This window comes from Tenrec ecaudatus, chromosome 1 (genome assembly GCF_050624435.1).
Source record: "Tenrec ecaudatus isolate mTenEca1 chromosome 1, mTenEca1.hap1, whole genome shotgun sequence".
Classification (NCBI taxonomy): Eukaryota; Metazoa; Chordata; class Mammalia; order Afrosoricida; family Tenrecidae; genus Tenrec; species Tenrec ecaudatus.
Genome location: NC_134530.1, coordinates 307,221,830 through 307,235,454, shown reverse-complemented (window position 1 = coordinate 307,235,454; position 13,625 = coordinate 307,221,830). Strand labels below are relative to the sequence as shown.

At 37.9% G+C, this 13,625-nt stretch overlaps 1 pseudogene; it reads left to right on the top strand.

Moving 5' to 3' along the window:
* The first annotated feature begins 12,269 nt into the window (after positions 1 to 12,269).
* LOC142437537 (thioredoxin pseudogene) lies at positions 12,270 to 12,659 on the top strand (annotated as a pseudogene).
* Positions 12,660 to 13,625: the final 966 nt, after the last annotated feature.

The window sequence follows — 13,625 nt, the reverse complement described above, 5'->3', positions numbered from 1 at the left end:
TGCCATCCATAGCCTTATGCAAACCAGAGTCTCACAATACTAATCCCTCCTTTGATTTTGGATTATATGCTTTACAATCCTTCTGTGACTGATTATGGTGGACTTAGTTGACATCTAACTTAGATGGCTGCTTGTTTGGAGACAAATCTTTAAGATCCCAGATGCTATTTTATGTGATAGCCAGGCACCATCTAAATTCTTCACCATGTTTTGCTACAGCACTGGTATCTTATGTGTTCCTTAAAGTGGGCAGTGTTCAGCAGTGCCTAGATGTAAGAACTGATTGTTCTTAAGTTGGAGCTAGGAATTTGTGCAAGCCCCAAATCAATTCTTGGATCTATGCACATTTCATTATAATATTTTACTTTGTTTTCTTCTCTGCGCTTAGAAATTTTCTGTTCAGCTCTTCAACTTCAAAATTTCTTCCATGTGCTGCAAGTTTCAGAGTCTCATCTAACATCCACTTTGCTCCTATCTTTTTTAATGATCACTTATTAGAACTAGGAATGTAAAGTCTCTCTGAATGGAGGGAAGTTTCAGGGTTTTTATCCCCCTCAAGTGCAACAAGAATGTTATACGATCATCAAAATTTGAGTAACATTGCAGTTTGCCTGGAAGTGGCTAAACTGTGTTAATAGAGTACATGCATACTTTTTCTTCCAATTGGTAAGACTGGTAAGCTGAACTTATTCTGAGACACTGTGTATACTTGTTTTGGCCTTTGTTGGGTAGTTTCCCTCTTCTCTGGTTTGGCTTTGTTTTTCACCTGGGTTTCCTGAATAACAGCTTTAGAAGAGTGTTCAATTCAGTGGCTTACTCAACCTCCCAGCTCATTCCAGGATGTGGTTTAACAGCTCTGTATGATTCTTAGTTGTAATTACTCTTTGGCTGATTTCTAAGATGATGTAGCAAGGGACTCTACTATCCCACCATGTCTCAATAGCTAGATTATTCTTTTTTTTTTTAAACGTTTTATTAGGGGCTCATACAACTCTTATCACAGTCCATACATATACATACATCAATTGTATAAAGCACATCTGTACATTCTTTGCCCTAATCATTTTCTTTTCTTTCTTTCTTTTCCCTTTTCTTTTTTTACATTTTATTAGGGACTCATACAATTCTTATCACAATCCATACATATACATACATCAATTGTATAAAGCACATCCATACATTCCCTGCCCCAATCATTCTCAAAGCATTTGCTCTCCACTTAAGCCCTTTGCATCAGGTCCTTTTTTTTCCCCCTCCTTCCCCGCTCCCCCCTCCCTCATGTGCCCTTTGTAATTTATACATCGTTATTTTGTCATATCTTGCTCTATCCGGAGTCTCCCTTCCCCCCATTCTCTTCCGTCCCTCTCCCAGGGAGGAGGTCACATGTGGATCCCTGTAATCAGTTCCCCCTTTCCAACCCACTCACCCTACGCTCTCCCAGCATCGCCCCTCACACCCTTGGTCCTGAAGGTATCATCCACCCTGGATTCCCTGTGCCTCCAGCCCTCATATGTACCAGTGGCTAGATTATTCTTAATAGCCAAAATAAAATGACCATAAATTCATGAATGCATAAACAAAATATGGTTCTTCGATAAATGAAATATCATTAACCAATTAAAAGAAATGAAGTCCTACATTGCGTTAGTCTGGGTATATTAGAGTAACAAGTCCACAGAAACTCATGTATAAGAGAGTGTTTTATATAAAGGTTAAGTGCACATCAAGAAAACATCCCAACCTAGTGCTGCCCAAGGCCACAACTCCAACTTGAACCCATATGTCTGACACCAATCCACAAAGTCCTCCTCCATCTCACAATATACCTACTGACTGCAGGAGGAAAGTCAAATCAATACACATGTAAGCATCTCAGCACTGGCAGGGGTCTCCACACGGCTGCATCAGGGTAGGTCCATGCGACTTCTTGGGAATCTCTTGCAGGAAGTTCGCCTTGCCAGCTGAAGCAGAGAACTGACTAAGGCAGCTGCACCCTGGCACGACCATCACAAAACAAGAAACCCAAGAACTAGAAAGGCGAGGCTCACCAAGCCATTGATCTCTCCACCCTTCAATTAACCCCACATGTGTTTATCAGCCAGATCGGCATGATGAAATTTAACTATCTCATAAATGATTCAATCTCAAAACCATTATGTTAAGTGAAAACACTAGACTAAGTAAGTACATACTGTATGTGTCCATTTATAGTAGATGTCCAGAATAAGCAAATTTATAGGGTAAGTGTTTTTTAATCTAATTACTCTTATGACCCCAATAAAGTTTTGCAAATAAAGAATTGACCGTGAGTGATAGCTTTTCAGTTTACACTTTTAAGTGATATTATCAATATTATAGGAAAATGAAAGAAAATCAAGAAACTGTTGAAAATGCTCAATTCCAAATTCGAGGGTTTTTTTTTTCCTGTTTATCTCACTATTCCAGCTCTTTCTTCAGAAAACATATGATCTGAACATAATGAAGTCCTTTTAAGTATATTGTTTTTGCTATTTTCTTTTTTTAAATAGCTTTATTGACATGAAAGTCACATGCCGTGCAATTCAATAGTTTAATCATATGAAAAAGAGTTGCGCAATCATCACCACAATCAATTTTAGAACATTTCCTTCGTTCTTGTATACATCATGTTTTAGCTTCCCATTTCCTCCCAAGCTCCCCACTCCATGTCCCTAGGGGAATACTAATCCAGTTATGGTTTCTACAGATTTTCCTACCCTGATTTCATATACAGTATAATGTACGAAATGAAAACAAACAACAAAACACCCCCAACAATGACAAGATAAAAGAAAGAAACCTCGATAGAAAACACAACAGAAAATATAAAAAACTAGAACAAATTGTGATTAGTCAATAACCTTCCGTTCCTGTTGCCAGGGCGTCACTTCCAGCTCTGGGCCAGCCCGTGCATCCGCGTGGACGGCTCCCCTGCATTGTCCATGGGTGCTGGGTCAGAAGGAAACCTCCAGGACCTTCTTCTGATATGCCTGGAACCTTTAGTCTTTCACTTAACAAACACCGGGGTTGATGATTTGCACCCCCCAGTAACTCACAAGCATTCCACTGTTGTTGTTACTGCTCTTGAGTTGATTCCCTCTCATGGGAACCACATATGAGTTTTTTTAAGTTGTGACAAATGTTCAGAAGTAGAACACTAGTTCTTTCTTCCACGCTACTATTAGGTGCACTTAATCCACCAACTTTCTTCTAGTGATCAAATTTTTAATCATTTGTAGCACTCCGGAACTTCATTTGGAGTTGTGGTATTACCTAGTCCAACATTATTAAATACATGTTCCTTTGAACTAGATTTTCTAAACATGAATTAGTTTTTTTCTTATTCTGAATAATACTATATGTACTTTTATGGTGTTTTTCCTCTACTTAAAATTTTTTTAAATTAATCATGATGCCATATATTTTATTTATGCATTAATATTCATTTATTCATAATTTTCATTATATAATTATAATTAAGCATACAAATTATGTAGCATTATTTGTTATAATCTGATCCAGTGTTACAGTGTATCCTTCTTGGTCTAACAACTTCAAAAATTATTCCTATTCATATACTCTTGGTTTCTACAAATATTAATTACCAAAATATGACCATTTATTTCATGCTTAAGTTATTTCTTCTATGTTAATATTTGTGCTTTTCTTCCTGAATCATACTGAGATCTGACCTTATTTATAAATATAGTAACTACAAGGAATATTACTAGGGTATATTTAGAGAAAAACAGACACTTCTTGCAAGACAGTTGTCTTAGGACACAGCATTACAATATATTCAATTATGGAAGGCTGGCATCCTTAGACCCAGGTGAGCAGGCTGTTTCTATCAGCAAGGAAGACTTAGAGTGACTGAGGTATACAAGATTTCAGCTTAGATATCTTTCTTAAGTGATTTATTGTATGTATTTCCATGAGTCATCTGAGAGTAAGTTAACACTCAATTATTATGAGTTTCTTCCCCTTCTGGAAAATAATGTGTCTTTTATAAGAATTATCCTTATTTCATAAGTATATTTTTCCTGCAAATAAGGATATAAAAGGCTACCTCTTTTATTTCCAAAGATTAGCATATGGCTGTTCACTTCCATGTCCAGTCTTTTTATCTGCTTTGCAAAGTTTCTCTTCTTATGAAGTCAAGTCCATCTAGAGAATCTATGAGGTTTTAAAAAATTTTTCTCAATACATTGAAACAATGATCTTTCTGATGTAGTTTTTAAATCTCAGTTTCATACTTCATTTTATGATCTCCAACCCCAAACCAAACTCACTGCCATCATGTTGATGTCAACTCATAGCAAGCTTTTAAGGGCAGGGTAGAACTGCCCCTGTTGGTTTCCAAGACCGTAAGTGTTTATAGGAGTAGAAAGCTCCATTTTTCTCCAAGGGAATAGGTGGTGGTTTCGAACCACTAACCTTGCAGTTAGCAGCCCAATGCATAACCACTACGACACCAAAGATGTTTAATTCATTCTCAGAACCTTAATATGATTTTACATTTTTCTTTCATTTTCTTCTGGTAATTAAATCTGCATTTTGTTTCTTTCTCCTCTAAAGGTTTTTACAGAAACATAAATCAGATCTCTAAGAGCCATTGAGACAAGTGTTTAAAGCCACACAAATCACTAATGATATAATTGTTTGAGACAATACTTCTTTGAGGTATTTCCCATAAAAGAGTACCGGGGACTATTTTTTTTTAAAGGCTGAGGGTGAAGAATTAGTCCCAGGAAAATCAATTGCTTTACACCTGCCCAGTTAGGGACAACTTGGCCTTTTGGTGAACTATTGACAGCATTGAGTGAGTGTGTGCGGGGTGGACTTCTTGTCAGCCTTTTAACTTTCCATGGTTACTCCATTTTATATCCTCTATTCAGTGGCCCCATTTGGGCCGCCGAACTTGTGAGCATTTGGGTCAGCACCCTGCTGCTATACCTCACTGAACTTGGATCCATGTGACTGTGTTCTCAGGCCTGTGATCTCTCTGCTGTATCTCAGCCTGCAGCTATGTAAGATTGTTTCTTAGCAGCTATGTAAGACTGAAGAAGGTTCTGCTAGCATGGGGTCCATAGACTTGAGTTGGCCAGGATAGGACACCTTTTGATATTTAATTACTTCTTGATATAAAGTTCTTTCCTACACATATGAGTGTAATTGGTTTTGTTTCTCTAGACAATCCAGCTTAATACACCATTGTAAGTTATTTTTCATTTATCTGATATATTTTAGTTATTTTGGGTTTAGCCACTAAGTATTGGGTGAATTGAACATAACTTGCAGTTGAGAAGATTATTATTATATTGTCAGCTGCCAACTCAACTCATTCTGAAAATCTAGATCCCTTTTATTTTTCCTTTAAAAGGACGAGCTCAATTTCAAACAGTTAAAAATTTCAAGTTTTTTTATTAATTAATTGTCCTTAAACATAGACCACACACACACACACACAAAATCGTTTCCCTCAAGTCCTTTCTGACTCACAGTGACCCTCTAGAACAGAGTAGAACTGCCCCTGTGAGTTTCTAAGTTAGTAACTCTTTACTGAGTAGAAAGCCCCGTTTTCTCTCCTGCAGAGGTGCGGATGGTTTCCAACTGCTAGCCTTACAGATAGCAGCCTGAAGCGTAGTCATTACAACACCTGAAAATCCGTTCTCCAGACTAGACTCAATTAAAAATGTCTCTCAATCTTCATATACTTTTAAAATCAACCTGACCTTATTCAAAAATTTTTTCAACAAGAAAAAATATATTTGGTCTACTCTTTTTTCCCTCTATTTATAGAAAGAGTGGAAATTCAGCAAGAGAAGGGGACAACTCTCTGAAAGATTGTCACAGTGGCCGTGGCAGTAAGTTCAGCAAAGTTATAATGATGGAGATGACATAGGACTCAGCAGTGTTTTCTTCTGTTATACAGAGTATCTCTATCCATTGGAATCAACTAGATAATACCTAACAAGAATAGCAGTGACTTTTAATTATTAAAGCATTCAAATATAGCTTTTGTTACCACCATATCCTATTTTAAGTCATAGATAACAGGTACAAATTCACAACCCTGTCAACACTGGTATGGAATCAATCACTTTCTCCAGGAAATGTATAAAATAAAACTTTAGAGCAGCAAGTGAGCCCTCCATAGTCCCTATGTTTCCAAGACCCACCTAGTCCATAACAAACGGGAGAGAACACTAGGAAGTCCTCCATTCAGAACCTAAACCAGTACCTGGCAGCCAGGTGGAACCATCAGTTGGGTGGGAAGGGTGAAGGATAAGTTATGCTATTCAAATAATTTCATAACATATAGAAACATGGGGAGTCAAAATCGACTCAATGCTAGCGAGCCTGGAGTGAGAGTTCATAGAATGTAGAAATGTATAAGACTGCTGCACTTGGCCACCAGAGACTGACCACAGGGACACTGTCCTTCCTAGACCCCATCCAGTAACCCCAAAGTCTGAGAGAAGCTATGTCTTTCGATACATGGATAAAAGGATCACGATTTTTAAAGTTTAGGAGTTGTTGTTGTCATTGTTAGCTGTCATCGAGTGAGTACAGACTCACAGCGACCGGATGACCAAGAGAACAAAACCTTATTTCATCCTGTGCCTTGCTCACAATTATTCCTGTTTGATCCTGTCATTGCAATGACTGTGTCCATCTACCTTGCTGTCTCTTTTTTGCTAACTCCCCGCTTTCCAAGCTTCCCGGGGCTGATCTCTCAATGAACATGAGACCAAATCTCATCATCCTCACTTTTAAGAAGCAGTTGGCTACACTTGTTCCAAACAGATATGTTTATTCTTTCAACTCTCCGCGCGATTCCATGGTCTTCACAACACCGTAATTCAAAGGCATCAGTTCTCCTCTCCTTGCCTTCCTTATTCGTGGTCCCGCTTTCATGTGCATACGAGGTGATCAAAAACACCACGTCTTGGGTTAGATGGACCTTAGTCCTCAAAGTGATATCTTCGCTCTTTACCATTTCAAAAATATCATTGGCTGCAGATTTTCCCAATGCTGTTAGTCATTTGTTTTCTTGACTACTGCTTCCATGGGTTGTAATTATGAATCAAAAGAAAATGAAATCCTTTTCTTAGCAGTTAAAGACTGCTGAAAGAAAATCACTGACATAACAAGAGATGAAAGCCTTTATTCAGCAGATTTGAATCAGAGAGCACGGGAAGACAAAGCAGCCTCCTGAGCAAAGCAGGGTCAGAGTTTTCATAAAAGGAAAGCTACTACACATCCTTGTGGTTGGATGAGGCAGCAGCTTTCTGGTTAACCAAAGTTGCCATTGGGTTGTTACTCTTTGGGAGTTGGAGACCCTCTTTTGTATCAATAACCATCAGAACAGTATTTTTTTTAGAACTCTTTATGGAAAACTTGAAGTCAGTTGGATGTTCAAAGTTTACAGGTGGGTGAGGTAACTTGTTTAAAAAGAAAAGAACAAAGACAGAAAGTAAGAAGAAAACCAGGATGCCCTGTTATGTTTACTGTAATCCTCCTGCTAAGCTTATAGGAAAGTCAGTGACATAGGCAATTACATGTTGGGCTGGTAACCTCAGGGTCAGCAGTTCAAACCCACCAGCTAGCTGCTCCACTGGAGAAAGACAAGATTATCTCATCATGTTAGACAGTGTTCTCTAGAGACCAAAACTGGAACGCTAATAATTTTTAATATATTTATATAGCTAGATAACACAAGAAATAAACAATTAATCTATAAAGCAGTACAAATGGCTCAGTGCAACTCACTCCCATGAGACAGCTGTGAGACACTGGCAGTTCTTAAAGTCTTGAGGGCTACCGGGTAGTCCTCTGTAGAACAATTCAGGCCATCCAGCCACAGGCAGCAAACAGAAGGCAGGTCACCAACAGTCAGCCATATGACAGGGTCCGACAGTTCCCAGTTCAAGAGATGTAAATTCCAATAGGGTAGCGAAGCAGGTCTTGAAGGAACCTCAAATTACAGTGACACAGTCAATGGATTACGTGTTCCACAGGTAGTGTAGCTTGCAAATTGAGGCACAGAACAAGCAAGGCAGCCACACACTGGTCCGATGGTCAAAGAGCAAGAGACAATAAAGGTGAGGCTCACTGAGCCATTTATCTCTCTGCCCTTCAATAAATCCCGCATGTGTTCATTGGCCATTTTGGCACAAGAAACCTACCTATCACATTCCTCCCATGGAGATTTACTACCATAGAAACCCAAAGGAGCAGACCTACAAAATCCATCACTATGAGTTTGATTTGATGCCAGTCAGTTTGGTTTTGGTTTTTGACTGAGTTCATATGCTCTTAGTGGTCAATATTCTCCTAATAGAGCATTATGTTTCAAGACTCAAAGGACCTTGAATTCCCCCCAACAATGAAATTAACATTTTGTTAATTTCCTATCAACAAGCTACCTCCTGCTTTTTTGGTTATTTTCTGGTTTTTTGTTTGTTTGTTTACTTCTGTGATTTTTGCTCAGATAGCACATTTCAGGGTACTTATTATAACTAACTTTTGAATTTGCATTTAAAATATCATAACTCATAAAGAATCAAGGGACTTATCTGTTGGCTTGATGGTTACATCCTAGGCTGCTAACTGCAAGAATCAAGGGAACTGTGGACAATCTTCAAACATTAAGGCTTTACAGTCTTGTCATAAATGGTACCCAAATTCATTACACAATCCTTGCTCTTCATGACCCAAACGTGACATAACAACTGTCTCTAGAGCAGCATTTCTCAACCTGTGTGTTGCAACTCCTTTGTGTGTGTGTGGGGGGGGGTATGACCCTTCCACAGGGGTCACTTCAGATCATCGGAAAACACATATTTCTGATGGTCTTTGAAATGAGACACCGCTCATCTATCCTTTCCAGGAAGGTCCTCCCACATGCAGGTATGCCCACATACAAGTACCCAGCGTGAAGACTGTTACCCATGCTACTCCATGCTTCAAAACAAAATTTCATTTATTTGTAATTAGTAATAAATATTTCACAATATGCAATTACATATTGTTTTTGTGATTAGTCACTATGCTTTAATGATTTTGAATTTGTAACAATGAAAATATATCCTGCATATCAGATATTTACATTACAATTCATAACTGTAGCAAAATTACAGGCATGAAGTAGCAACAAAAATAATTTTATGGTTGGGGATCACCACAACATGAGGAACTATATTAAGGGGTCACAGTATTAGGATGGTTGAGAACCAGTGCTCTAGAGCAAAGAGATAGAACGTATAATGTAACTAATCAAATGTTTCCTTAACAATGAGTTACAGTGTTAGGCTAGGTTGACTAGAGAAACAAATGCAGTGACACTTGTCTGTGTGTAAGAAAGAGCTTTAGGTCAAGAAGTAATTGTATGTCAGGAAAAGGCCCCAGCCCCGTCCAACTCAAGTCCATAAGATTGATACTAGTTCATATGTCCCTCTTCAGACGTATCAAGCCATTTGCAGTGATACAGAATGCAGGAAGATCACAGGCCAGTGGGTGCAAAGTCTTGTAAACTCAATGACAGTGGCTGCATCTCTAGGGCTCTGGCAGGTGTCGGAGTGGCTCACTAGAAGGATGGTGAAGGCAGAGGGTGGGGGAGGTTCCCAGGACCCTCTTTATGACTCCACAAGGACTCATCATCAGGCTATGGCATGATTGACATGCTAGGCTCCACCCCTACATGTTTATATGTCTTCAAGCTGACAGGAAATTATGTAGTTACCAAAGTTACCTTAACAGGTGTTATTATCACTTTCCATTTTTTCTTTTTAAATGATTTGTTGGGTTTCCAGGGGGGTGAAAATGGTTTGCTTTGGTACTTAATGGAAAGATCGTCCTTTCAAACCCACCTAGGGGCTCTGTGGAAGAAAGACGTGGAGACCCACTTCTAAGACTGCAGTTGAGTAAACTCTATGGAACTCAGCTGTACTCTGTAACCCACGAGGCTGCCGTGAATTGGAATTTCCTCAAGGGAATGGGTTTAAGTTTGCGTTTATATCTGTTCATTAGGAGAACTGTCATGGTTCTGGTGAGCTCTTGATTTGAGAAAACGAAACACATGCATGATCATATGAACCAAGCTGGACAAATGAGTACATATTTCCCAAAGTCCTAAATGTTTTTTTCATGGATGACTGTTTGATAAAGTTTTTTATCGCACCAGGAATCATTTCCTTCCTGTAGCCAGATTGCCCGGCAATACTTTCCATTTCTGAGGTACCAAATATATGCTTCTAACGATTTATTTTTCTTAAGATGGCCAAAGATGGTTTCTGTTTTTCAGTCAAATAAATCTGATGTAGAATACATACTGCATATGGACTATCCACTATGAAGAATTAAATACCAATAACTACATTGAGCCCCCTAAAAGCATTAAAATATTTAGGTACACAGAAAACACTTCCTGGTTCTGATATTCCGAATAAGGATAAGACAGGCTTTTAAATTCAATAATCATATCACCATTCCAAAGATTTTTTTATTAAACTCACTCTGATGACAGCAAATTGCAAAAGAGAAAAAAATTTTATCTTACCCTTGTGTGACTAACAACATGTAAAAAGTACTTCATTTCCTATATTCATTTGGAGCAAAGTGAAAAAATTTCTGTCTGAAAAAATTTTAGTTTAAACTGTTAGCATTCATCTCGTAAGAATGTGATTTGACTATTTAAATGTATGATACGTGAATCGTATGTCACTGACAACTATTAAAATAAGCAAAGTGAAATAAATCCAAGTTAATATATGTACACACATATATACAATGTTCAATATTTTAAGTTGGATAAACAATTCATGCACCATATAATCCAAGGGTTTAAATATACCAAAAGAGTTATGCAGCCTTAGCCACAAGAAATTTTAGAACATTTTCTTCATTCCTGTACCCATTATTAGCTCCCTGTTACCCCCAACCTTCCCAGCCATGACTATATGGAATTATTAATTTAGTTATAATTTCTATGTATTTACCTGTACTAGATTACATATAAAGAAAATCATGCCTAAAAGTTCAACAATTACAACAAAATTAAAAAAACAGAAAAACCTCAATCCAAGAGAAAGTGGAGATGGCAGAAATGATATTAGATCAAAATGGGTCAAAAAGGAAAATAAATAATAATAATTTAAACTTAAATGTCTGCAGTAATCCATTTTGCAATGCCCACTGTCTGAGAGCAAGACAATCAACAGACCTGGTCAATAATCCCAGGGAGTTCACTGGAGGCTTAGTCTGCATGGGAACTATGGAAGCAGACTTTGGACTTTCGCTTTCATCTATAGCCGTCTGCAAATGAAGTGCACAAAATGTAAGCTCTAATACAATAGGTTCCATTGATCTTGGATTTTGTTATTTATGAACATTGGATCACACAGGCTGTTGTGCTCCCTCAGTCTGTATTTCGTTGACATCTAACTTAGATGGCTGCTGGTTTTAAGTCAAGTCTTTAAGACCCCAGACACTACTATTTTTGATAGCCAGGCACCATCTGATCTCTTCCCCACATTTTTCTATAGCACCCATGTCTTCAGTGATTGCTTCATGAGGACAAGTATTGAGCAGGGCCTAATCTCAAAAACAAATGGTTCTTTGATTAGGACTTAAAATTATGTACTAGCTCAAAATCCATTTGTATATTTAAAGTTTACATTTATCCCTGTCCACTTTAGAAGCAGGAGTATCAGCTCATTGAGATATAATGAAAGTAAATTTCAAGAGACATTTGATATTTCTAACAATAGTATTATTAATCTAGCCAGAAAGTTAGATTTTAAAGTTCTATTGGGAAAAGGAAAATACACATACACATTTTTGGACTAAAATACATGGAATGTTCATTTCTACACATTAGAAACTTAAGTAACTGAGCACTGTTTAAGAAAACAATGAAGGTTAGATACTGGACAAAAAATTTCAATCACAATCATTCACTAAGGTAAAACTGTCTACAGGATTATGATAAAATGTTCATATTTTTTAAAATCTCAAATAACCCTCAATGCCCTTTAATTTCATACAAAGTTTCCAGAGAATTACATTTTTTACATGATTCACCCTATTGCATTCCTTTAAGCATAATAAAATTGATCATCAAAAATATTCATTTTCTTAAACTTTCAGATCTGCACAATAGTCCAAACTTGTTAAATTGGGAATGCGGTGTCCCTAAGGAAACACTTGGGTCCACACTCGGTTCGCTGTCATGTTCCATTCTTCTTCTGGCCCCGGTTGCTCGTCCAAGCCCAACGGTCAAAATGGTGAAGCAGATCGATAGCAAGGAAGATTTTCAGACCGCTCTGAAGAGTCCTGGAGAGAAGCTTGTAGTGGTTGACTTCTCCGCCACGTGATGTGGGCCTTGCAAAATGATCAAGCCATTCGATCATTCCCTCAGTGAAAAGTATGGCAATGTGGTCTTCCTTGAAGTTGATGTGGATGACTGCCAGGATGTTGCTTCAGAGTGTGAAGTCAAATGCATGCCAACATTTCAGTTTTATAAAAAGGGACAAAAGGTGGGTGAATTTTCTGCTGCTAATAAGGAAAAACTTGAAGCTACCATTAACGAATTAAGTTAATTATGCTTCCTGAAAATGTAAGCAGCCATCAGCTGTGTAAACCTTTTTGTATGTACAAGAAAGAAGAATCAAGTATGAAGAGTATATACCCAGCTACCATCTGATTATAAATGACAATAAAATATTAATTCTACCCTTTTAAAAAAAAACACTTGGGGGGGGGGCATAAAAGATTGATGAATCTTCCTGAAGGTACCTGAGGGGAAAGGCCCAGTCTCAGAACGGAGCAACCTATGAGGTGCTGGCTCATTTCTTGATAGCAACTGTTTAAAGGCCTTGACAATTAACAGAAGTGATTGTCACTAGCAACATCTTCTTCTAGAATTGATAGTTTTTGCTTTATGGAGGTAATTTGGAAGGAGAAAATACAGAAGAAAGATGCTCCTGTCTGTCTCAGCAATTTAGGAACAACAGGTGGGCAGTGAACAGGAGCCCAGATTTTAATAAGTGAATTCATAGACTGAACTCTCATCATAGGCTGGAGTTCTGCAGATGAGCACACTATACCTGGGATATCTGGGGAACTCTTGGAATGCGGCTCTATTTTTTAGCTTTCTGTGGAAACGCACATTAGAAAATAAGGTAGCATCACCCGCCTGCTCGCTCCAAGAATCATCATCATCCTATCACACAATGCTGATTCTGTAGCTGATCAATGGCAAAATGCGCAGTGAAGAGTTATTTCAATTTCATTTTTTTTTAATTTGCTTCACTCCAATCATCAGTTTTTTGTTTTGAATCGATGTGTATGTCATAAAAGAATCCAAATCTATTCCAGTTTTTCTTTTCTTCCTTTTACGGCCGTCCGCTGGTGTGTAGATCTGATGGGTAAGGAATCAGGAGGGTTTTGAAGGCTTTGACCCTTTCCAGTTGTTTCAAAATTTTTTAATGTATTTACTTATTTTTTGTTTTGTTCATTCATATGTATTTTTCCTTTTTGCTGTGAAACATAATACTTACAAAGAAACACATAGTCCATGTGGTAGCACAGCCATCTCATCA